Below are 24,527 nucleotides of genomic sequence, written 5' to 3'. Positions count from 1 at the left end.
TGGAGGGTATGGAAAAGAAGAAGGAAAAAAAAGATGAATGAGGGACAAACAAAGGAGAGATATGGAAATGTAATTAGAGGCAAATCAAGATAATGTGGAGTGTTGTGCAAGATCTGGAGCTCTAAAGATGGAACTGGCAAAACAGTTGGAGCGTTTCTTTAAACTACTTGAAAGTTTGAAACCGTTTAAACGTTGAGGAAGGACGGCCAAAAGTCTGATTTTATCTGCACTCAATCTCAAACAGCCCAAATTGGATTACATGGGCCTGCAAAGAATCTCTGGCAATCAACCAGTCATAGAGTATCTTAATAGATAAGGACTGCCGCAGTTCACTAAAAGGACAATTGGTAACCATTCAATTTGTAGGAAAACAGTCAATTGAATCAGGGGCAAAGACACTATAAGTGCATATTTGTGAGGAAAACTTTAGGACATGTTAAGGTCTGGAAGTGGAGAGACAAAAATGACTAGAGTGGAGTCAATAAAAATGACTAAATCACTTCGAAATTGCACAGATATGGATGACAGAGCCTGGAGTGTTTGAAATGAATGAAAGCAGCAATAAGTCATTCGGACAGAGGCTGAATGAGGCCCTGACTTGAGGAAGTATGGTTAGAAAATTTCTCAATCAACCACACTGCCTGCTCAGCCATCTGTGTGTTTGTGTGTTTACATGTGACCTGTTTCAGTGTTCCTTCTGCTTTTCTTTTTTTTTTCTCTAAGCCGTCCTCATGTCAGGGCCATTGCATTTGACTCCACAGGCTTTTTCTCTCACTTGATTTGACTCTTTCTCTGCCACCAAAGAGCAACAATATTGATAACAAAACTTATAAAATGGCTTTAAGATGTATTTCACTCATATAAAAAGGGCCCTTGCACAAAACTAAAACGTCTATGCACTAAAAACACACAAATATTTTTGAAATTGGTGCCACATGACTAGAGAAAACAGAAAAAAAGGATGTCTTTGCTTAAGAGGTAGAAAACCTACAACTACCAGAACGCTACGCCCTTGACTGAATGTTGAATGGTCCGTGTGACGAAAATGGCAGCCGGCTGGATCTTGTACGACAGTTAAAAAGTAAGCTAAAAACACATTTCTGAAAACATTTGAGGAGAGAAATATGCAAATCAGTAAGTGATTCTTGGTATATATTTGATCAGCACAGCTGTTTGATCTCCGTTTTGTCGGCCTCCGTTTTGGCTGTGCAGAAAGGAGTGTTGCGCCCGCTTCCTGCTCACAAACTCTCGCCATTACGGTGAAATGGGGCATTAAAATATGTTTGTAAAAACATTTTAGACACGAAAAAAGCAGAGCAGTAAAATAATCTAAATCTAAATTCGATAGGCACTCCATTGGATTGGATTTCGGTCGTGTCTGAGAGACAGAGAGATCAGCTGTAAACTCTTTGAGTATGTGATGGTGGCAGCAGGGTTGGCAGCAGTTGGCGGGCAATATGAAAACACAGAAGTCCAGATGAGGTCTTTTCTCTGACTTCTGTGTGGTTAAAACTATAAATGAAGTTTATAATTTACTTTTGTTATATATATATATATACATATATACATACACATATATATATATATATATATATATATATATATATATATATTATTTTTCAACAATTATCTCCGTTGTTAGCATTATGTTATATTTTGTATTTTCATTCCTTTATTTTATTATTATTATTATTATTATTATTATTATTTACCTATTTATTTATTTTCTCCCCAATTAATTTACTTTTTGGGGATCCAAGGAGGGTGAGATGTGTGTTTTTGAATGTTTGTGTTTATATTGACTAAAAAAACCAAACTATAAATAAAGTTTGTTTTCATGTAATTTATTATTTACTTTTATTTTAGTTATATTTATATTTATATATTTTTCAACTATTATCACTGTTGTTGGCATTATTATTTACCTGTTTATTTATTTATTTAAATAGTTATTTATTGTATGTTTATTTATTTGTCACCCAATTTATTTACTTCCAGGGAGGATGGGGTGTGTGTTTTTGAATATTTGTGTTTATATTGAAAAACATCAACAATAACAAAAACTATAAATAAAGTTTGAAAAAAAAAGTCCCACTGTCTTGTTAATGTGAAGCTTGTCTAGTTGCTTGCGGCGACGTTATTATGGAATTTTCAGGGAAAAAGAAAAGTAAAATTCACGGACACCAAAATACAAAGATTACTAGAGCTGCCAGGAGAGCCGTCCTCGTGCTTAATTAACAGCACCTGGCGCGTGGAGCTGCACGCGAAAGGAGAGAAAAAGTAAACAAAAATGGCTGACGAGTGACGGACGGACACCGTTAGCATCTGTTAGCAGCGGGACTGAAGAGGATCGCAGGAGGGTCTGAATGGACCAAAGTGACGTTTGCCGGTAAGTTTATAAAACGTCACTGTTGCTTAATGCGATAGCGGCGCACTTTTCACCGGTGAGCGGTTGTTTGGTCACTCAAAGTGAGGGGTGTAGCTTTCCACCTAGCTAGATTAGCGTTTTAGCGAGGTGTGTTGAGTCTAAAACCAGGGTTTTCCGTACTACGAAGGTGGTTCGCCTTTCACCTGGTAATTTATGTGGCAAACTTAACCCGGTATGGTTAAGTTAACGCAGGTTAAGTTCTGAGTTTCAGCCTGAAATTAGTTATAAAGCGTCTTTCACAGCGTCTTCAGGGAGCGTCACACTAAAGTCAGTGTCAGTTTATGAGCCAGACAAACTGCCAGCTGAGAGAAAACATTATAAATGCGCTTTATAGACTTGTTGAGCTACATGACTGCCACCAAACGAAACTGTGCATTTACAGTATCACTATGTGCATCAAATACCTTTTTTTTTTGTTTTTAATTTGTTTTTAATTTATTTATTTTTTATACAGCAACCTGCAGTTCTTAAGTGATGCAGAAAATCTGATAAATATTATTGTTTACTTTATTCATCTGGTTGTGACTCTCACTGACCTACTGAAAACTGTTGTTTTCTGGTCAATTTGTCCACAGTGACTCTAAAAGAAAGTTCTTTAAAACCACAGATCGCATTATACATTAACAGGTAACAATGTATTTTTAATCAGGATGATGTTAATTTAACACGTGTGTTATAATTCCTTCAAATCATACCATATGTTGCCGTTTTTTATTTTTTTTTACATAGTTCTTGATTTAGTAGTTAGTAGTTTAGTTCTGATTTGCTGAGGTCTGTTTTTGCACTGCTGTTATATTACAGCTGATAGCTTGGTCTGTTGGTATTTATCACAGATATTATTCAATCCGTAAAATTCATTTTACATTCATTTATCCAAAAACTAAAGTGGGCGTCTCCTTCATTACAGGACAGTGTAAAACCTAACTTAAAATGCAGCTAAAATCCTCATCATGTTTCTAGTGTTGGAAACGACCATTCTGCTTTTTAGAATCTGTTTCAAAACCAGAGTGGAAAAAAAAACAATGGAGCAATAAAATGATTCTGCTAACCCCATAAAAATAGTGAAAACACTTTACCTGTCACTCTGGACTTTTGTACATCTCGAAACCCTTTTTTTTTTCCAGTGATGTGATTGGTCAGAGGTCGGGGGTTGGACAGTTTGTGATCTGATACCCTAAAGTTAACCCTTAGATTTGTTAAGGGAACGCCAAATATGTATTTCATTTGCTATAATTTATATATATAATAGCATATTATATTTATATCCTGTCAAACTGACAGCAGTTATTGGCTGATGTATACCTGCAAGTTGGGTCGAACATAAAATAAATTAAAAAAAGAATTTTGACAAAAATTGGTCAAAAAAGGGAAATATTTTTAATGTAAATGCATATCAGTTAAAGTTTGATTTTTTTTTGGTCCCATTAAGTACTAATAATGAGTTTCAGCCCTGAAAAAAACAATATGTTTCGACCTCTAGTCTGTACCCGTGAAAATACAGTTTGGTACCAAGCGCTGGTCATTGCATACTGACTCACTGTATGTTGATTAGTTTTATATCAACAGGCTTTTCTTTCTCTCTAAAAACCTGTAAGTTTTTGTTCATTATAATATAGACATGATTCCTCGTTAGTTACACATCATCATCATCATCATCATCATCATCTCAGTAATGTCCATTTGTCAATGCCGATCTGCACAGAAAGAAGTCAACAACATTCAACAGCCCTGTTGTTCTACAGCACACGCTCTCACCTATCCACCAGAACCAACTGCTTCTTTTGTAATAAAACAGAGATGAGACGGCGTTTTAGGAGTTAACCACAAAATCCCACAGAAAAAGAAGAAACAGGATGCACTCCCAAGTATTCGATGAGAGCCCTACTCCTGTCCTTCATCGCGTGTATACACTGCTGACCCCGAGTGCGCTCAACCCATAGTTACAGATGATTAGTAGAGGAAGAGGGCACAGTTTCTAAAGAACCGCAGCAGGCCTCATCTGATGCAACAGTGGAGCTTCTTGGTTTATGCAGAAAGCCGGTGGATGATACAATGTTGTATAATCAGCTGCAGAGTAGCTTGATCTTCACACGGCATGTAGCAAAACAGTGACCTTTACACACACTGCAATTGAAGCAGCGTTGAAATTAACTTTTTTTTCCAGCCTGCCACTGTGGCTGGTGGATTCCAACATCTACCAGTCACTCTATGGATTGTTTTTTAGGCTGGCGAGTGAAACAAATCTAGCAGCCACTTGTGTACTTAATTTCCAACCCTGACTAAAGCATGAAAGGATTTTGCAGTTACATTTGTTGCATAAGGTGGTAAAAGCTGATGATAGAATATGTCACCAGGAAACACTGATGTCTAAAGATACCGAGGACATGTTTAGAGAGATCTTAACATGCATTACATAACTAGCTCATTTCTGCGCTGCTACCTCTACCCATGCTTCCCATAAAAGTGCTAAAGCTAAAAAAAGTTGCAGTTTAGTCGGCTACAGTTGTATTAACCATTCTCAAACTACGGCATGTGGCATATGTACATTTACATACCATCTTCCTTCAGTGAAGTACAGCAGGGTCCACTCTAAATAGAGGAAATGTGTGTGTGTGTGCAAACGTGTGTGTATGTATGGTGGTGGTGTTGGGGGGGGGGTTATAGGCTGTGGTCTAACAGATCACAGAAAACCACAAGAAATCGAAGGGGGGGTCAATGTGGTTGGGCCAAACATGGAACAGCATGTCTCGTTATCTCTCGGCTAACATCTCTGTCCCTCTCCGTGTCCCACACGGCAACATTCAGGGACCAAGGCCTGTGTCGTGATGTGACAAACTCAGTTTTTTTTTTTATTAGTATCATCAAACATAGCGGGGGGACACGTGCGTCAGCGAGGGAGTGAAAACTTGGCATCGTGAAATATTGCGTCACTAAAGTTCCTGGATATGTCCTGTCACAACAACTAATTCCCTTCCTGTAGTTTTTGGAGCATGCTCAGTGCACGTACCCTCGTGCCCCTCCGGCTGGCCCCCCCCAGAAGCCTGTTTCTATCTGCCTGGCCAGCCCAGCGATGACTCAGCACTGACTGACTACAGAACACACACAGATGCAGACACACACTTCCTCTCGCTGTATCCCTCTGGGGGCTTGGCCGTCTCCGTTCCCATGGTTTTCCCTTTCTTTTCATCCTCTCTGTCCTCCACTGTGAGGATCTCCAGATGTGTTTGGGTTCATGCTTCCTTTACTTTTACCTTGACTGAGGGCCTAACAGGGCCCCGTTCAAGTTGTGAGGGAAAACAAACAGGCGAACACACTTGTGTGTCCTCTTTCTCTGTTCTTATCCAGGACCTCTAACCTCAACTTGGCGCTTTGTTATCATATTATTGTTTTGCTAGACGGCATTCAGCGGGGGATGACAAGAGAAAATAGGCCAACTCAAACACACACTAAGTTGCAAATGGAAAACATTTCTGCACAATAGAGTTCACTAAAGTTCCTGCATTCACTGCTTTCTTTCTTTCTCCCTCACCTTACTCATCACTCCCTCCTCCTCTTCCTCAATGCCTGCATTCTTCGCTGTGACACAAACACACTAGCACACTGACGGCTTTCTTCGTCTCCCTCGTGCTTTACAGGAATCTGGCACAGCCTTCCTGCAGCAACGAGCAGCCTGAGAAGCTCCGGTCCTGAGCAGTGACGGGGCGAATGTCGGCATCAGCTGCAGGTTTGTTGGCAAGACAAACTACGATTGAACGAATGCTACTGTATCACCTTTGACTGTGAGAGTACAGAGGCTGCAGCTCAACCACTGTTGTTTAAAATAGCAAACAGAAACGGTGACATCGACAACTCGCAGAACTCATTTGCTGTTTTTGGACAGATGCACGTGTCAAACAGGTGCTAGAAAGAAATAGTCTTCCAGGAAAGCAGCTTGTGGCAGACTGACATTTAGAGAAATATAGTCTCTTTTTCTGAACATCTGAACAAACTGACAGATAATTGATCAGCAACAACTTTTCCCACCAAAAAACCCCAAAACAAATTATCTGCATCAAGCGTCTCAAATGTGAGGATTTGCAGATTTTCTGTGTTTAATTAAATTTAATTGAATATCTTCATGTGGGTCAGACAAAATATGCATCTTGAAGTTGCCACTTTGTGCTGTGGGGTTCTGGGTGTCATTTTTCACAATTTTCTAACAAAATTTAAGGAAACTAATCAGCAGATAAATTGACAATGGAAATGACTGCTGGTAACGTGCTGTGGATGTTAGGGAGTCTTCTCAACGGCCTCAAAATCAAAGTTTGAACTATGATCTGAATGGTTTAAAAAGTCAATTTGAAGACAATGTATAGCAAAGCTCTTACCTTCTCTCAGAACTGTGTTGCTCCTGACACCAGAAGTGCAGATAAACTCCTTTTTTTTCTTTTTTCTTTTTTTTTTACTGGAGGACAGCCTAAAGCTGATTTTAATCAAGCAGGGAAGAAACACACGTGAACTGATCTGGTCAGCATGAGTAACCTCATGACTCGTGTCAGTTGACGGAGTTGATTTATTTTTTTTTTGATAAGTTTATGGACAGATTGGGGGATACATGTGTGATGCAGTGGTGTGTCATTCCTGCTTACTGCCAAAAATTAAAAGAGTTAGTAGTGTGACTGTGGTAGCCAGTAAACAGCATCCTGGCTGTGGCCTATTGGGAGCAGATCCAAGATGCAATATCCTTGAAACTAGCTTTGTCTTTGAAATACAAATACTACCAAGCTTAAATCATAGGCTAACTTGTTTCTGTCAACTCTGAATGAAATGAATTTTACCATAATAAAACTACTGTTTATTTAAAAAGAGTCTGGCAAGTTTGGCAGTAGCAATTTTGGGACTGTTTCTGGTTTAAAAAAGGTCTGTCTATGTAGGGATCCTTTCTTTAATGTTATCACTTATAATATATTATATATTATATGTAATATATATTACAATTCCAGCTTGTCAGTGGCGAAACAAGCATTTTTAGTGAATGTAAATGGACGGCGCAAACACATGGAAAGTTATTACATTGTAGCCAATTTTTTACTGCTGTACCACACTCACCAATACTGGACAAATTAAAAAAATTGTGTTTCCCATTAGCGATTTAGACAGAAAAACATGGGAAAATAGGGTCCAGGTTGAAAAATACGTATGCTTCCATTTAAGCCTCCAAAACAACACAGACATTACCACTACAACATTAAGATTTCAAAACAGAGAGAGATGGCATTAATTTCTGTGCAGAGCCAACAAATTAAAATCTACAAAGACACACAAAGACTGAGGCTTACACAACACATGGAGAATTATCAGTGCTGCTGGTGGAAGTGCTGTTGCAGGGAGGTCCTATTTATATCTCAAGAGCTTGGTATCAGCGCTCACACACCACTGTGTGCTCCCTGTTGTCCCCAGTTGGGAGCAGCTCTTGTTCGATGCAATGGACTCACACACAAAAGAGGTCTCTGAGCTTTCAGGTCATGTATTCATAGCAGGCGGTAACTGCCATGGCTACGGGCTGAGGCCAGTGCAAAAGTAGCTTGAGATGCAGTACTGCTTATAACTGGTTGTACAGAGGCTCCAAGTGGGTGGAAATCAATGGAAAATACATCCAAATTCTCAAGGGAAAGAAAGCTGAATTCTTTCACTGGTGGTAAAATTTTGAGCGTTCTCGAGCTTGAATGATTAGTCAACGAAATGATGAGTCATCTGATAAAAAAATAATTTAAAAAATGTATTTGCTAAAATGCCAAACATTTGACAGTATCTTCTCAAATGTGAGATTTAGCTTCGTTTTTTTATAACATTACAATACACTTAATCTCTTTGGGTTTTTTACTGTAAGTCGGACAAAAAAATGCAATGAAATGGAATCTGTGACGGACATTTTTCTGACATTTTGTGACAATTATTAGAGATAAGAGCATATTAATTAATAATGAAAAAAAGTATTGGTTACAGCCCTTGAACACACTGTAAAGAATACAGCCAATGGTCAACTAGGACGTGTGTTTTGCGTGAGAGGAAATAACTCTCTACACCAGCAGATGGCAGTAGTCTGTGTTCGTCATTAAAAAAAGGACACCGGAAGACCAACAGGACAAATACAGGATGCTAGTTAACCGATTAGCACATTAACAACAACCCGATGGTGACCAAACAAATGCGCTAGCGAACAATAACACAAAAAATTACAAACCATCTCTGCTAAAGTGCCCAGTGGCTAAAAACATGATCTTACCTAATATAAGTCGGTTTTGATCTCACACCCTCTTCAGTTTAGGAGTTTGATTGCTTTCTTTCCATTTTTTTCTTGTGATGCACTGAACCGAACTGCCGATCACAGTGATTTCACTCACTGACGGGCTACGCAGCAGATTCAACACACTGAATCTGCTCAAAAGCCACCGACAAGAACCAACTAGCAGCGACATTGTGGGAGAGAGTACACTAACTAAAGCGACAGGCAGTCACTGATAGCGTGATACTGCACTGATAGTGTCTGTACTTTAATTACTTAAAAATAAAAGTTTTCACTCTAACTCAATTTGTTAAAATGATCAATAATATCATGAGGAAAAATGTCCATCCTAAAGTGTGACTTAGTTCATTTTTAAAAGCATGAAAATATGAGATATCACTTTATTTCTCCCTGTTATGTGATGTTTTATAAACCAAAAGATGAATTGATCAACCAAGAAAAAATGTCAGATTATTCAACACTGAAAATAAGGAGTGCACGATATTGGATTTTTTGCTGATATTGGATTTTTTTTTTTGCTGATATCCCATATGCAGATATATAACAACTAATTTAGAAGATGGGAGACATAAAGTACAATGCCTTTCAATGTATGTAATATTAATTCATTTATTGTCCTAAATACGAAAATACTTTGACTTAGGGTTAAAAAAAAACCTGTTTGTGATCATGGCAGACATCAGTATGTTGGCTGATATGATATTTCATTTTAAAGCCAATATTGGCCAATAGTGATGACATGCCAATATTATCATGCATAATATTAAAATAAGAAATAATCATTAGTTGTTGCCCTATGGCTATCATTCAGTTCCACCCCTGAACTGTGCTAAAATGTGGATTTTTAACTACAAAAACTAACATGAAGCCAGCAAGCAGTAAACCCAACCACAAGTCTTAAAGGCGTCCATTAAAAAAAATGCACACACACATCTTTTTTGTGTTCTAACACACACAAAGAGGCACGTGGGTATGAGTAGCCAGTCTGAGAATGTGTGCATATGTACACCTCCAAGCGTTGTTTGGTTGTTCACTGCTGCAAAAATAGGATGTGCTCCTAATTGTCATAGTCATTATATTAAATGCAATTTACAGCTAGCCACATCCTTCTGACCTTTATATAGCCCTGGCCTTATTACCAAAATCAGCCGGATCCAATCTATTGCTTACAACTCAATTATTCTGTGTGGCATCAAGGCTTTCTGAGACATCAAACACTCCAGTTTTTATGGGAAAAACTGGAGTGGAAGATATAAATAAATTGAAAAAAGAAATGTGGCAACATGTGCATCACAAGGTCTGAGATGAAAAACAGATTCTGTTACCACCTTTGAATGTTCATTCTCTGAATCACTGAATGAATCACAGGGCTAGAGATAAATTTACAAAGCACGGAGAGAGTGTGAGCGCTGGAGTTAGGGGCTTATTAAAAAAAAAAAGAGAGAGGAGGGAGGAGGCTGCAAGGAGTGAGGGAGTCAAACATGAAAAGGAAGAGGAGGAGACAGAAAAAACAAGGGTCACAGGGAACAGACAGACAGATGAGGGGATAATGAGAAGGCAGGCAGGAAGTGAGGAAAACGGAGCAGGAGAAAGGCGAGGGGAGAGGAGGCGGTGCCAGGTTTTGTGGGTGAAGGTCCAGGTGGCAAAGCCAAAGAGGAACAGAGACCAAAGGATCTCTGCTCGGCTCTGCCTGGGCAGCAATCACAGAAACAGGAAGCCCTGCCCTGCCCTGGCAAGCAGCGATCACCACACACACACACACACACACACACACACACACACACACACACACACACACACACACACACACACACACACACACAGAGCATACCAAAATACACTCCTACGTCAGGGGTGGAACGAGTAGATTTAAGTGCAGGAGCTGTTACTTTAAATATAATATGATTGTAATCCATTTGTGTTGAAAGCTACATGTTTAGCTAACATATGCTACTTCTAAAACAACTCCTCTTGCATTGCTGAGAATACACACATAAAGAATGATAATTAAAGGTTTTATTCTGGAGTATTAATGACAGTTAACTATTACCGCACTTCTTTGAGACAACAGTATATTTTCCATGATAAAATAATTCAGTTTCAAATAAGAAACGCAGCGTTTTACCAGACTAGAAAGAAGGGCAAAGGGTTTGTGGAAGGAATAATTTGACATTCGCGTTGTGGTAAAAGTTAAATGACGTCTGATTGATACCACACTCATGGCTGTACTGTAAGGACGTAGCTGGCACCAACAGCTAAGCATAAAGACTGAAAACGGGGGGAAGTGAGCTTGGGTCTTTCCAAGTTGGGCTGCAGCTAATCAATTTATCTGTTGTTTATTTCAATCATTTATTATATTGTCTCTCAAGTATAAGAAATCATTGAAAAACCACAATTTCTTACATCATGATTTCCAAAATTCAACACAATGTCTAAAAAAAGTTTTGTTCAACCATCAGTCAAAATCCCAAAGATACTCAGTTTATGATCACATAAACAGGATTTCCAACATATACATTTTTTTGATTTTCTATTTTTGAAGCTGGACCGTTCATTAGGAGCACTGTTGGAATACATAAACCGTTCGTTCTATTCAAAATGCCACAATCTCGGGCGCGGAGCACCCTCTGGGCACAGACAGAGCAGCAGAGTGCCAGGTGCAGTTAAAATAATACTGTACTGGTCACTGCGCTGGTTCCGAAAAAATTTGCTTTCACTTGCCCCCCCAGCAGCTGCTTCTCTCGTCCATCAATTGGATCTGCTCTGATCGGATTGACTGGTCAATTATCAACCCCGCTAATGAAACTCACCAAAGTACTTTGGAGGAAAAATAGCAAGAGTTCCGACAGTTCTGCCTTGATTTACTGGAAAAAAACGTCAGAATTTAGAGAGGGTACACAGAAGATACGAGAGCGATAAAGGGATTCAAACACACACAAAACGAAACAATATGCTCGTCACCAAATGCCTCACAATTCACAACTGGGGTATTTACTGACATGTTTCATGTTGCAGAAGGATTGATTGATGGATACCAAAATAGTTGTCAATAAACGTTCTGTCATTATTAATCAATTAAAAAACAAATTGTTTCAGCCCTAGTCCAAATGCAACAAAATCTGCCTATCAGAGCCTCTCAGCTCACAAATGAACACACACAGAGAGTAGAGTGTCAAAAACCTGCTTAAATGAAGTCCGCAGCTAAAATCAGGATTTTGGTGACGATTTTAAGTATGCAGCTCTGTTCTATCCTTGTTTTACATGAACACAAACAACATTTTAGCAAAATACAGGAAGGAACATCCATGAGAATAAGCAGCTATTATGCAAGTCTGTTTTTATCTAAAGAAAAAGGTCAGGGATTCCCACCGAAACAGTCACCATTCAATATTGTTATGACAAGCAAAACAGCCCGTTCCACAGTTAGCCAACACACCAGTTAATGTGAACTGACACCAAGTGACCTTTCTCATCCCTTTCACTTCATGTTTTACACTTGAATGCAACAAGCAGCTGTGAATCAACCGGACTACAGCTAAATGCAGCTAAAACTGTTTTGCTTGATTGATCAGCTACATAAAAGAAGAAGTCTACATGAAAAAGATGCACCGTTGCAGACACGGGATCGGCTGCGTCTCAGTGTTCCTGTTTGTGTTAAGTGAGATGTGAAAGAGCTTTGATAATGAACAGAGCAGAGAATGAGACGCGCAAAGCTTACATAATTGAAGAACATATTGTAAAAGAGGAAGTAGCGCCGAAACATGAGATAACCCTCGGCTTCAACTTCCCATAGCTTGAGGAAAGCGTCAGCTGATTCAGGGCGAGCCTGCAGCTTCATCGCAGCCAGAGACCATTATAAATATAAACCAGTCAGCAAACCAGTCAGTAAACCAGTCAGTAAAGGATAAAATGTTGGACATGTTTGTTTGTGTACAGCCTGTTCTAAAAGCTAAACCACTTGGCATTCTTGCATTAAAGCTACAAGCAATATTTTTTAAACACCTTACAATAAGAAAAAAAAATACGGCTTTATCCAAACTAGTGCTGCAACTAATTATTATATTTAATGGTGAAACAGTGAAAAATGTTGATCAAAGCACAAGATGACATCCTCAAGTTTCCTGTTTTGTCTAGAATCCAAAGATATCCAGTTTACTGTCAAAGAGGAGTGAAGAAACTAGAAAATATTCACACTGAGAAAGGAATCAGAGAATTTGGACTTTTTTTCCTTAAAAAATTCTCAAACCACTTAATCTATCATTAAATTAGTTGGTGATAAAGTTAATAGTTGGCAACTAATCAATTAATTATAAAAGCTCAAACCCACTTAACACGGCTATGGGGTGAAAACAACCTTTAATCTCCAATGTTTTGCATTTCCTTTAGCTGGTGCTCTCATCTACAGTGACTTTCTGAATCAAAATATGTATCAATATTTTGTTTTCCACCGTTTGCATCTAGAAATGGCAGCTCATTTATAATAAAAGAAAAAAGAGGCAGTAACAGCTGCACACTAGGGGAAGACTTATCTTTTGTATTGCATATGTTTAGGCTAAATACTATTGGGCACATAGGGTTTTTGTTTTGGTTAGAGCATTCTCTAGCTCTACTTTCCCACAACAATGCAGGCTCCAATGCAACACAATGCTGCTATTCTTGAGACATACAGAAATAAAGCCCGGCCGCCTTCTGGTCATTTCCTGTGGTCTGGGAACGGAGCAAGAGGGAGGCAGGTTGGAAAAAGAACAAAACTAAAAGGCTGGATCTGCGATAAGAAAAAACCCGCAGAGCTCCAGCAAGGATTAAAAGTAGGAAACCCAACTGTAAACTCCTGTATCAAAAGCACTTTCCCATCAACACAGCAGCGGAAAACAAATTCACCTTAAAACAGTTTTTATGATGATTATGTGTCCAGTAGCACAATTTTCACTAACAAGCATCCCTCCAGCTGTCCAGCATCCTACCAGTGACTAATACAAAACGTCTCTGCGCAGCCTGCAGTCTATCATTATGCTGTAAAGACAGAGCCTGGCATGTCAAGGAAATACTAAAATACAGGGCTCCCACAGACATAATGACAGGAGAGAAAAATGAAAAGAGAAGTCAAGTTTTGGCTGCATGGATAGATGTGATCTGTGAGGAGGGGAGACTAAAGGAATGAGGTCAGTGGTGACCGTCACGCATCGCAAACAACCTGTCAGTTAATGCCTCTTTTCTTCCTGTGTTTTGTTCATTCATAACGTCCCTCTATCCATGTCTGGAAGTGAGCGGTGTGGATAAAATTTACTTTACCACAGCCAGCGCGCTTTATTGACACAGTATTAAAGGTTCTGTATGAGACATTCAGAGCATTAATATGGTGGCAAACCACTATTTGCTATGTAAAGATATTGTGGCGTAACGGCGTCCTGAGCAGAGAACTAAGTCACGTTACTTTAGAGCTTCTCCAAGTCACGCTACTACAGAGCTTCTCTGTAGTTAGTTATGGTTAGCCGGTCTGGATGCGTGTGCACGTTAGTGCATGTGTGCATCCCACTGGCTAGTTGATTGTCGCCACTTTGCATTGTGCTCATACAGCGGTTACTGCTGATGTCCGGACGGCAGAGTCGTTGACGTGTTGCACCCACTTTCCCGATCTGCCCTCGTTAATAGAGTTGGGGGGCGTTTGAGATTTTTCCAATACTGGTGCTAAAACAATACTTTTAAAATGGTTATGGTTAAACATAGATATACAGATAAAAAATAAATCATTATTAACATTCACTTTATGAAAAAAACTGAACCCAACTATAATAATCTCTCACTAAATAACAGTTAAAAGACTACTAACAGAAAAATAACATTTGATTTGGGATCTGTAATTGTCTCACTAACTCAGGAGAGACTGACATTTCTCTATTATTTCTCTATCAGGAGATGCTGAGACTGTCACTACAGTGAGAACAGCTGGTCCGCCTTAACGGTCCACCTTAAGGGAGCATGGGAGGCTAACTTAGCTTGCTAACTTCAGTGCTAACCCATTTCACTTTAATCAGCAGGTGACAAGAGAGACACGGGAGCTTGGCTTGGGCCTCGAAGAGTTTAAGCATTCATTCACTGACAAACAGCCTAAACTGTCACGGCCACGCTTACTGCAACCTTACTACTGTCACTGACGCACACTGGGAAATACACACGCTCGCTCAAACCATCTATCTTATCTATCTCGCTCTCGCTCTCTGTCTTACTACTCAAACCATCTTGCACCGAAATGAGGCACCAAAATCTTCGTTATGATTTGGTCCGGTAGGTACCCAACCCTACCGTCGACAGCGTTAGCTCTGTCAGCACTGTTGCCTTAGATATTTGAGTTAGCACCTTTAGTTGCTAGCTGCTGGCTCAAACACTTTAAGTTGAGAACCGTGTCCAGACAACTGAGTGTTTCCCAAAGAAATAGATTCTATGTGTGGTGGACGTCCATGACTTTTTTATTTTTTCTCCTCAGCAGCAGTTTGCTGAGTTTGAGCTTTGGGTAAATAACTGAGGGACAAATTGATGATCATGTTCAAGATTTTCTTTTCTTTATTTCTTTTTTGTAGTCTCATCGATCAGAGCTTATCAGATCCGATTGACCGTTCAGAGGAGCAGGCTGCAGAGGAGAGTGAAAGCAAACTTCCTTCTGCTGCTGACACAGGTAAGACCCAGCGCGGTAAATATCCACCACAATTTGCCAGACAAGGGGACACTTTCAAATGTGTCTTTTTTTTTTTACCAAAAGTTCAAAAAAAGATATACTACTTACAATGTTGTAAAAGAGAAAAGAGCAGCAAATAACTCATTGGAGGAACTCAAACCAGAGGATTAATTTTCTGCCGATGGACAAATTGACTAGTTTCAGCTCGAATAGAGTAGTTTTTGGCCTTTAAATACAGTCACTACAGGGTAAAACAAAAAAAAAAAGAAGAAACTGAGTCATAATATATATACTCTACTACTCCCTAAAGTAAAAAAACATATGCCAATTTAAAAAAATACGCCAATTCTGGTCTCTAAAATAATTCTGTGAGTCTATTAGTATTTCTAATATGCAATTACACAAAACTGAATCTGGACTTTGTTTGAAATATGCACGCACACGTATGCATGATCCTGCAGTGAAGTACACTGAACAAATCTTCTTATTCAGTATACTGTGCCCAGTTAAAAATTACAAAGATAAAATGTGCACTGTTTCAATGAAGAAAAAATGGACATGTGCAAAGAAAGGTTTCCCTGCACACACACTTTGAGCCCTGGCAAAATAAACAGAGACTCCCTGTGCATTTCAGAACGTTAAATGGGAATACACTGAATAACTAAACAGTTTAAGTGTTTCTCGGCTACAAAGCCACCAAAAGCTGACCTCAACTTCTTACTGGAACCCTTAAACACAGGCTTAGTTTCTGAAAAGCTGAAAACAACAATCCATCATTCACAACTCGGCTGAGTCAAATCAATACAATTCAGCCAATTCAAGCATTCAAGACTCAAATGTTCCAGCCGGGGAGAGCACGACAGAAATCTCTGGCTGAAATCCACAAGCACTTTATGAATGAGTCATCCCGGCTCTTGATGTGTTTCTGATTCATTGTGAATTATGAAGAAGCATGATAGTATTTACGATGTGAGATACTATTTATTATGTATGTGTGTTTAACTGTGTGTAGGGTTGTTCGGGGGTGTGAAGCAACTCACTCACTGCGATTAGCTGTGAATCATCTGCAGGCATCTGACTTCCTGGAAAGCTAATTCAGGAGTTATAAACTTTTCCACATTGGGACTCATGAGGAGCAAATTGAATTTCAAAGTTTTTTTCTCACTTTCTGTAACAGAAAACATCACCCAAAAATCCTGTTTTGGGATTTATCTCCGCAGTGACGGCAAACTCTGCGCTCATGAACTGACATGATACAAATCACATACTTTGCATGACAGCATGTTTCTACTTTCACTTCAACTTAGATGTTACTCCCATTTCTGCTAAACACACACACACATACAGGAACAAACACACAAAGAGCTATTTGATACGTGTCTATGTAGGATTGAAACTAATGATTATTATTGATCAAACCAAATAATGTTTTCTCAGTAAACTGTTTGGTCTATGAAATCGTGGGTTTGACTTAAATATTTATTTTCACTTGCCCAGCTGCGCATGTGGGCCAGAAATGTACTTGCCTGAAGTCAGTTTTTACTTGCCCCAATAAATAATTGTTTTATTTACTGGCGATTATAATTTCTTACAAGTGTGCGATCTGTACTGCACATGTGCAACTTCCAACGAGGGCTGTCCCAAATATCAGTTTTTGTGCATCAAAGTCTCACTGAAAAATATCTGCCATTAATCAAAGCTGTGAGAGGGCGGGGGAGTAACAAAAGACAAGTACAGAAGTCTGACTTTTTTGAAATAAGAGTTTAAAGCTAATGTCACAATTAATCACTTTTTTAGCATGCAGGTTGCAGTAACACTGGCTATAATAGCTGAAAAAAAGGATACTTTGCAAGACAGCTAAGCTGTTACTTACAGTTTTCAAGTGATTTTCAATGCTTATTGTAAATTTGTGTTGCATGCCAGTTTCCTGTGGCATATCTGGCACCCTTTGACATTATTCCAGGCGCCTGACTTTTTCAGCGCCTTGCTAGCGTGTCATGTGGGGTCTAAGTGTCTCTGAACTGCTGAGGACTAACGATAGATGACAGCAAGTTGGAGACAAAAAGCATTGTTTCAATGTCCTTGTCTAAGATTAACTTAACTTAAATTAATCAATGTTGATGCATTATAAATAATGTCGGATTATTATTTCTCATTAATTTATGGGTGGATTATGGTTATGGATAAGGAAAAAGCAAGACGACTCACTCTCAGCAACTTTCATCATAAGCTTAAGAAAAAAATTACGTATTTATTTTATTTTTTTTACCACTTGCCTGATCGGGTAGCTGGATTTACTAGCTTCACTTGGCATTTTACTTGCCCCAGGAAATCGTGAAATCCTTACTGTTGAGCCCTTAAATATTTTAAAAATTCCGAAAAAATAGCGCTCACAAATATCCCACAGTGCTGTCTGCAGTAAGCTCCTTATGTCCGAGAGCAAAAGATTTTTAGTTTACTGTCACATTTAACAAAAAAGCATCAAATCCTCAAACTTGAGAAGCTGAAATTAGAGAGTATTTGGCATTTTGCATGAAAAACTGACAAAATGATAAATCTTTTCTCAATACTGTTACCGATGAGCCGATCCAATAAATTGACAAATTGTTGCAGCTCTACATGTCGGCACTCGTTAACCTGCAGAAAATTCTCTTGACTAAAAAGCAAACTTTCAGGGTGTGTGTCTTTTCTTAAGTCTGACAAAAGGCAAAACCTTTGACCTCATCCTACTTCCTAGCTGTGTATACACACACACAAACACACACCCACACACAAAATCCATTAATACATTGTAACTGTAGAGCCTTTAAGCACACACATTTTTTAAGCGCTATCCTCATTCTGCTGCAGCTAAATCGGGCCTATAATCAACATTCTTCTAGCAACAAGAACGGGGGCGCATTAGGGTAAACACACGCAAAACACATACACACAGTCTCTAATTAATGCTGCTTTGGAAAAAACACACAGGCACGCATGTGTGTATGCCCCCCCTCAAGCTCTTGCATAAATGTGTTGCAAAGATGCAAAAATTTAACCCTGCCGTATTCCTGTGTTTGTGGTCCACACAGTTGAGTCTGAGATGTTTAGGCTTAGCTGTTTGGGTGGCCAAGTGCTGTGTGAGTCAAATCCCACACGCACACGCACATACACACAGCACACACACACTGCTAGATAACGTGTGTGTTGCGTTGTAGAGGGCCCCTATTGACACTAGAAAAGTGCTTTCTTTTTCTTAAAATTTTCTGCCCAAATTTGTATCTTCCGTTTTTTCTTCTTCAGATTCCTTCTCCTGTCTGTGAGCCAATTTATCTTCCACGGTTGCTCTCTTCCTCCTTCTCGTTTCCTCTCTTTCTCCTCTCCCTCCTCCCCTCTCCCTGCAGGGCCGCTGTGGGTCAGACCCCTCTCGTGGTCTCATCAGTGGATTTCTTAGAACCTCTGAGAGGAGCAGGAGAGCTGGCGTCCAATATCATCTCAGTTAAATACATTGAACCATGACATTGTCTGGTCCACGGCTGCAGAGTCCACTACTTTGTACACTCCTTCTGCACCGCCACATGCGTGCATAACATGTACTTCAAATGTGCACGACGCTAGGAAAATCAGATTTCCAAGAAGCGAGTCTTTTCTTTCAAGGAAAGACGTCTCAGACAGCAACCAAGACAATATTGTGTTGTGGTACATAAAATCCCCAACCAAGCAATCATGTCATGTTGCAGAAAATCTCATTATAATCATGCTGAACAAGCGTCATTCCCCTCTCTGGGGAGAGTCCGAGATTTTTTTCTGTACTTTATTTCCAATCTACTTGATATCATTACTATCACAACTCATGATATTCACATGGTCATCAGATCTGAAGATCCAATCAATATTGTGCGGCTGTAGTTACAAAATTTTAGGTTTTATAGCAATCATGTTGCCCAGAACAAAACCTCTCTTGTCCGTAAGACACTGAACAAAAGAGAAGTGAAGACGGCACTAAAATATCCAACTGACAGAAACCAAGCAAGTCTGTAGGGAAGTAAACACATTACTGAAATTCATCAGAAACATTTGCAACTGCACATGCCGATTAGAGATCTGGAACCACACTGAAGATTTAAATTACAGTCAACCTCATGTCTGGGGTCGACAGAGTTAAACTGTCTGCCATGGAAAATATTATGTACAGTCTAGCTGGCGTTACTTCCCCACCCTAGGGGCATGTTTTTCTGTCTTTTGTGCTTCAGTGACTCAAGGTGTGATAACTGTCACAACTAAATGACTGAATCCACAAAGAATGCCGACCTCAGCAGGCAGCTAGGATTACTGCAGAAGGTAAATATGTACCCTTCAAAAGTGTTTTCATACGTCTTAAATTATGTACATTTTTTGAAAAGGCTCTGCAGTATGGCACAGCTGGTGTCCTGATGATAATTTCTAGAGGAAATATCCGCTCTTGTTGATTTAAAGAGAAAGCAGCCAGGTGTGAGAGTCAAATAAACGGAGCAATATTAACGGCAAAAACAACTAATGGCAGTAAAGAGGTGGCTTTGTTGTCAGCTGCCTTTTAGCCAAGTTAGTCAGTCAGCTAACTTTGGATTTATTACATCTTGTGAAGGGCTCCTTGCATGGGTGAAGTGGATTCTCAGTCAAAAAATATAAAAAGTATAAAATGCAAGTCTCCTTCAAAAGCAATCCAAGGCTCACTGTAGGATTTGTGGAAAAAATCACAAGCAAAATTGGATTTATTATATTTGACATTGCTCTAGCTCTCTCTGAGTTCAGCTGAGGCTTGCTATATTACTCTGATGGAAACAGGCTGGCAGCTAGAGGAAACCCTCCCAAGTATATTTTTGACCTTTGGGAGACACTGTGTATGGACACTATCATATAAGAGCAGTGAAAGAAGAACTTGGATCTAGGGATGTCCCGATCAAGGTTTTTTTTTTTGCCCGATTTGAGTCATTTTACATTGAGTATGTGCAGATACCGAGTCCCGGTACTTTAAAGTTATTAAAATCAATCCAGTGTATATGCTTTAAAGTTTAATAGTTCTGCATTACAATGCAAGAAAAATGTCTCTCAAAACAGTTCCTAATGTTTTTTTATTTTATTTTTATAAAAATAACAAAGTCAACACAACTAGAAATATTTTATATAACTCTTATCACAATTCCACTTGGTGCAGCGTTTAAAAAAAAGTAAACAAAGTAAAATATGTCTTCAGAAATTGCTCCCAAATCCACTGAGTGTGACACTGTAATAAAAGTACAGAACACTATAAATGAGTAATCACAGTTCCACTTTATAATAGTGTTATAGCTGAACGTAAACCTTCCCAGTCACAATAATAAGTATTGGTCACAATTCTGCTTATTTCAGCATTATAGTAAAACTAGTTCAGTAAAAATGAACAACAAAAATTTTAATTCCACTTAAAGTGGAGTAGCAGCTTAAACTGAACTTGAAAAAAATCAGTTTCTACTTATCGGAGTAGCAGCATTACAATAAAACCTGAATATCTGCTGCAAATTACGAATTTGTCGTAAATGCTCTCCATTTACGACACCAGATGTGACAGCAGATGTAAAAAAAAAAAAGGTTTGGGCAGGTTCCGATCAATTAAAAAATGCATAGATCGGACCAGAATCTGCTTTGATCAGGACATCCCTACTTGGATCTAATACAACAATGTGAAAATACTGTGCTGAAAATACAAGAAACAGTCCTGCATTTTAAGTTTTACTTAAAAAAACTATCATCAAAATATACTTTAAAGGGATAGTTTGGATCTTTTGAAGTAGAATTGTATCATGATGGTACTCCTGCCTGCCTCTCAAAACATCTACTGTATGTAGAGTAGTTGTCAAGTAGAGGGCTATTAGCCCTCAAGCTTTTTCCGCTTGTTATCTGCGTTTCCATGGAAATACATGGGGTATGACTAATAACTAGAAAAGAACGTCAGTAGAGTGCTTATATGTAATGAAACCTAGTTAACCACTACAGCAGAAAGGTTGAACCTTAGTAACAACCTAGTGATTGACACATTTTGTAGTCCGCTCTGCAATTTGAGCTCATACTTTCTATAAATCATGGGGTATCCCAAACTAAATAAATACACCAGCTATAAACACAGAAATGCTCAGCTTGCTCAGTCTTGTTACGACTAAGATATCTGCTAAAAAAATGTTTTTTCCCCATACAGATTTAGCTACTGCAGCTGCAAACTTTACCTGTATTTTTAAGCTCTTGCTCTGTGACAGCGGCACAGCTGATGGAGCATCCCAAACATTTCCAATAACTCAAGAGCAAGGTTAAGTCCAAAAGTCAAAATTTATGGAAAAAAAAGATATGGATGTAATATTTTCCCAACAAAATGTTCTGTTCAATCCATATTTGATGGTATTTAGCCTCTCAAAAAAACTCAACCTTTTCCCTGCACTCATAATCACTTATGCTGCATTCATGTGATGTTGGAATAATCGGAATGACGACTTTCCCACTGTGAAAATTCACATGAACGGCCTCTAATGTTGGAAAAGAACTTGGAGATAATTGTATAACACGAGTTGCCAACTTGATGTTATGAATGCATTAACATGGCAGGCAAAAGTCAATGTGTGGTCAATAGTAAGAAACGTTATTGTACGCATATTAAATATCAATTTTTAAAGATAGCATCCCCCTCATATCAACTACTGCTTTTAATAGGCAGACGTTTTCATGCATAAAATACATCTTTGAAATCATTGCTCGGAAGAACAACTTCCCAAATCAGAAACTCCGACCTTCCGACATCACATGAACGCAGCGTTAGCCTAAAAAGTATTGCAGTGATGCTCACTTTCCCATAATGCCTAGATCTGGACTGAATAGTTTTTAGTTTGCAGTTAAATTTGTTGTTTTGTGTTTCAAAAATGCAAATATTACTTTTGGACAGTGTTTATAATGTGTCTGCTCAAAACGGGGTTGTTTATGTTGGTCATTGTCACCAGTAATAAGTTGACTGGTACTTTTCATAATGTCAGCTATACTTCACTCACAATAGTATTGGGTGTTATTGTTACTGTGTAATAGACATGCAGTACCTTGTCTTTGAGACTCCTTCTATAGCCGTTAAGGCATTATGTCTGGGAAGGTTTTACCACGCTCATAGTTTGTCTGCAAGTGTGCTGTCTTTATGATTTGAGCAGCTTCTAAATGTCTTGTAGACTAATCAGATAGCTTGTTGGGAACTATTTGTTTCAAAACATTCACCAAAGAAAATAATCTTATTAGAATATAATTAATTTCTGCTAATATATCCCCCTAAATCTTACACACTTGGACCTTTAAATACAATACTTCAAAGGACTTTATTTTGGGAACCACCCAAACTACACACCTGTTGCCTCAGAATATCTGAGCAAACACTACAGAGGGCACACACATACACACACTCTGTTATAGAAGTGAATCCCCTCCAACACACACACACACACACACACACACACACTGAAATTACTGTTTTGATTTAATGCTACACAACACTGGATTGTGAAACCAAGTGGCTGCTCCCCACTTGTTCCTGTTCCCCATCCTGCAGTCATGAGGGGTGACCACTGAACTGAGCACGCGCACACTCACGCTCGAGCGACACACAATGCAGTCTGCCACACACAATAACAGTGAAGTTCACATTTCAACACATCATTAATATGTTGGTTATTGAGGGGGAGTATTTTTAAATATGATTGTCCTGTTAACATGCATCAGAAATAAGCCATAATATGTTTCCCTACTGGTAGATTTGCGCCAAATAATGTTGAGAAGAAATTTTCACACGCTTTAAACTATAACTAAGTTGTACAAAAAGCACGTGTTGTGCGCATCTTTTGTACAATCTCTCCCTGCAAGGCAGATCAAAGACACAAAATCCTGCTTGGTGGTATGACAGGACTCTATTTTTAATAGAAAACTGTACTTTTCCAGAAAAAAAAAACAACAACATCAACTCTGCACCAGCACCAGCCGATGTGATACAGAGCCCTTTAAATTTCACACGATTGCATTTTTTCGACGGTAATTAGTGGAGAAAAATTGAAATTTTTGGCGGAAGCTATAAATGTCCACTTTACTGGTGTGGTTCGTCGTTTTGGGGGGGATAATCCGCCATGTGGTTAGGAGTTAAGTGATGTTCAAATGACTTGAAGAAGAAAAGGCAATACAAGCTGACAGTTCACACAACATACTCACGTTCTCCGTTATCTCGGATGGGCATCCACCGCAGCACGACGACTAACCAACAAGTTGGACTTCGCATAACGGAAATGTGTTGAGAAGCATCTAAAGTAACTCAAAACCACGTCGATCAACAGAAAACTGGACATCGGAGGAAAAGCTGCATGTTGAAAACTGTCTCGCTTTCTCTCTCATCGTGAGTGCACGCTACGGATCCTCCGCAACAAACAAAAAAAAAAACAAGAGGAAAGAAACTTTCAGCCACGAACTTGACGCGGAAAAAAAGTGGCGACTCCTCATTTCCGCTGTCAAAAAATGTGCCGCGGTCCAGCCAGCTGTGTCAAGTCGGAGAGAGTTAAAAGCTACGATTCCGGCTCTTTCTTTTCAAAATAAGAGACTTATGCATGCATGCTCTTGCTGGTGACCAAAGCCACGTGAACCCACTGGGGGGCGCCTTGTGCACAAGCGACGTCTGAGCCTTTCTGTCACCGGTGGAGAAAGTGTTACTGTTGAGCTTTTTCTTCAGTAGCAAGTTGCAGAGGAAAAAAAGAAACATTCAAAAAATAAAAACGAAACTGTAAAAAATAAAAATACCCGAGGGGTCTGCTACAAAGATGGATTAAATTCATATGTGTCATTAATCGTATTGTTTTTGCCCTTTGAAGGTTTGAACAAATTGGCTTGAGTTCTTCCTCAACTCAACAAAGAACAACTTAACAAGAAATCACAAAAAGTTACAGGAAGATAACCTGAAAAATTGGTAGGCCTTTATTTAAAACAAACAAACAAACAAACACACACACAAAATCTAAAGTTATCTTGGAAGTACTTCGGTGTTATGTAAACCCAACTATACAGCAGGCTGTGAATACTTTCGGTAAATTACAAGAAGCTTAAATTTCCTAATTTTCTTAATATGCAGGCACACTCAGTGG

The 24,527-nt window shown here is 39.0% G+C and overlaps 1 protein-coding gene and 1 long non-coding RNA gene across 4 annotated transcripts in view; one reads left to right on the top strand and one right to left on the bottom strand.

The window, feature by feature from the left end:
• The window catches only part of sh2b3 (SH2B adaptor protein 3), a 72,124-nt gene extending 48,236 nt beyond the window's left edge, over nt 1–23,888 (bottom strand). Inside the window, exon 1 of one of the 3 annotated variants that reach the window (XM_042487672.2) lies at nt 23,608–23,888. The gene's annotated coding sequence lies outside the window, so the exon portion shown is untranslated. Of the gene's footprint in view, nt 1–4,983; nt 5,054–23,607 lie in introns of those variants that run through there. The other 2 variants (XM_042487671.2, XM_042487673.2) reach the window with 2 other exon arrangements.
• Nucleotides 1,706–16,958, top strand: LOC121944017 (uncharacterized). Its single transcript, XR_015776419.1, has 4 exons — nt 1,706–2,389; nt 6,064–6,152; nt 15,293–15,387; nt 16,400–16,958. It is a non-coding gene; the product is annotated as an uncharacterized LOC121944017 (long non-coding RNA).
• Nucleotides 23,889–24,527: the final 639 nt, after the last annotated feature.

This window comes from Plectropomus leopardus, chromosome 4, assembly GCF_026936395.1.
Source record: "Plectropomus leopardus strain MGB_pleo_1.0 chromosome 4, ASM2693639v1, whole genome shotgun sequence".
NCBI classification, from domain to species: Eukaryota; Metazoa; Chordata; class Actinopteri; order Perciformes; family Serranidae; genus Plectropomus; species Plectropomus leopardus.
The sequence above is the reverse complement of the archived record's forward strand: the minus strand, read 5'-3'. Positions and strand labels throughout refer to the sequence as shown.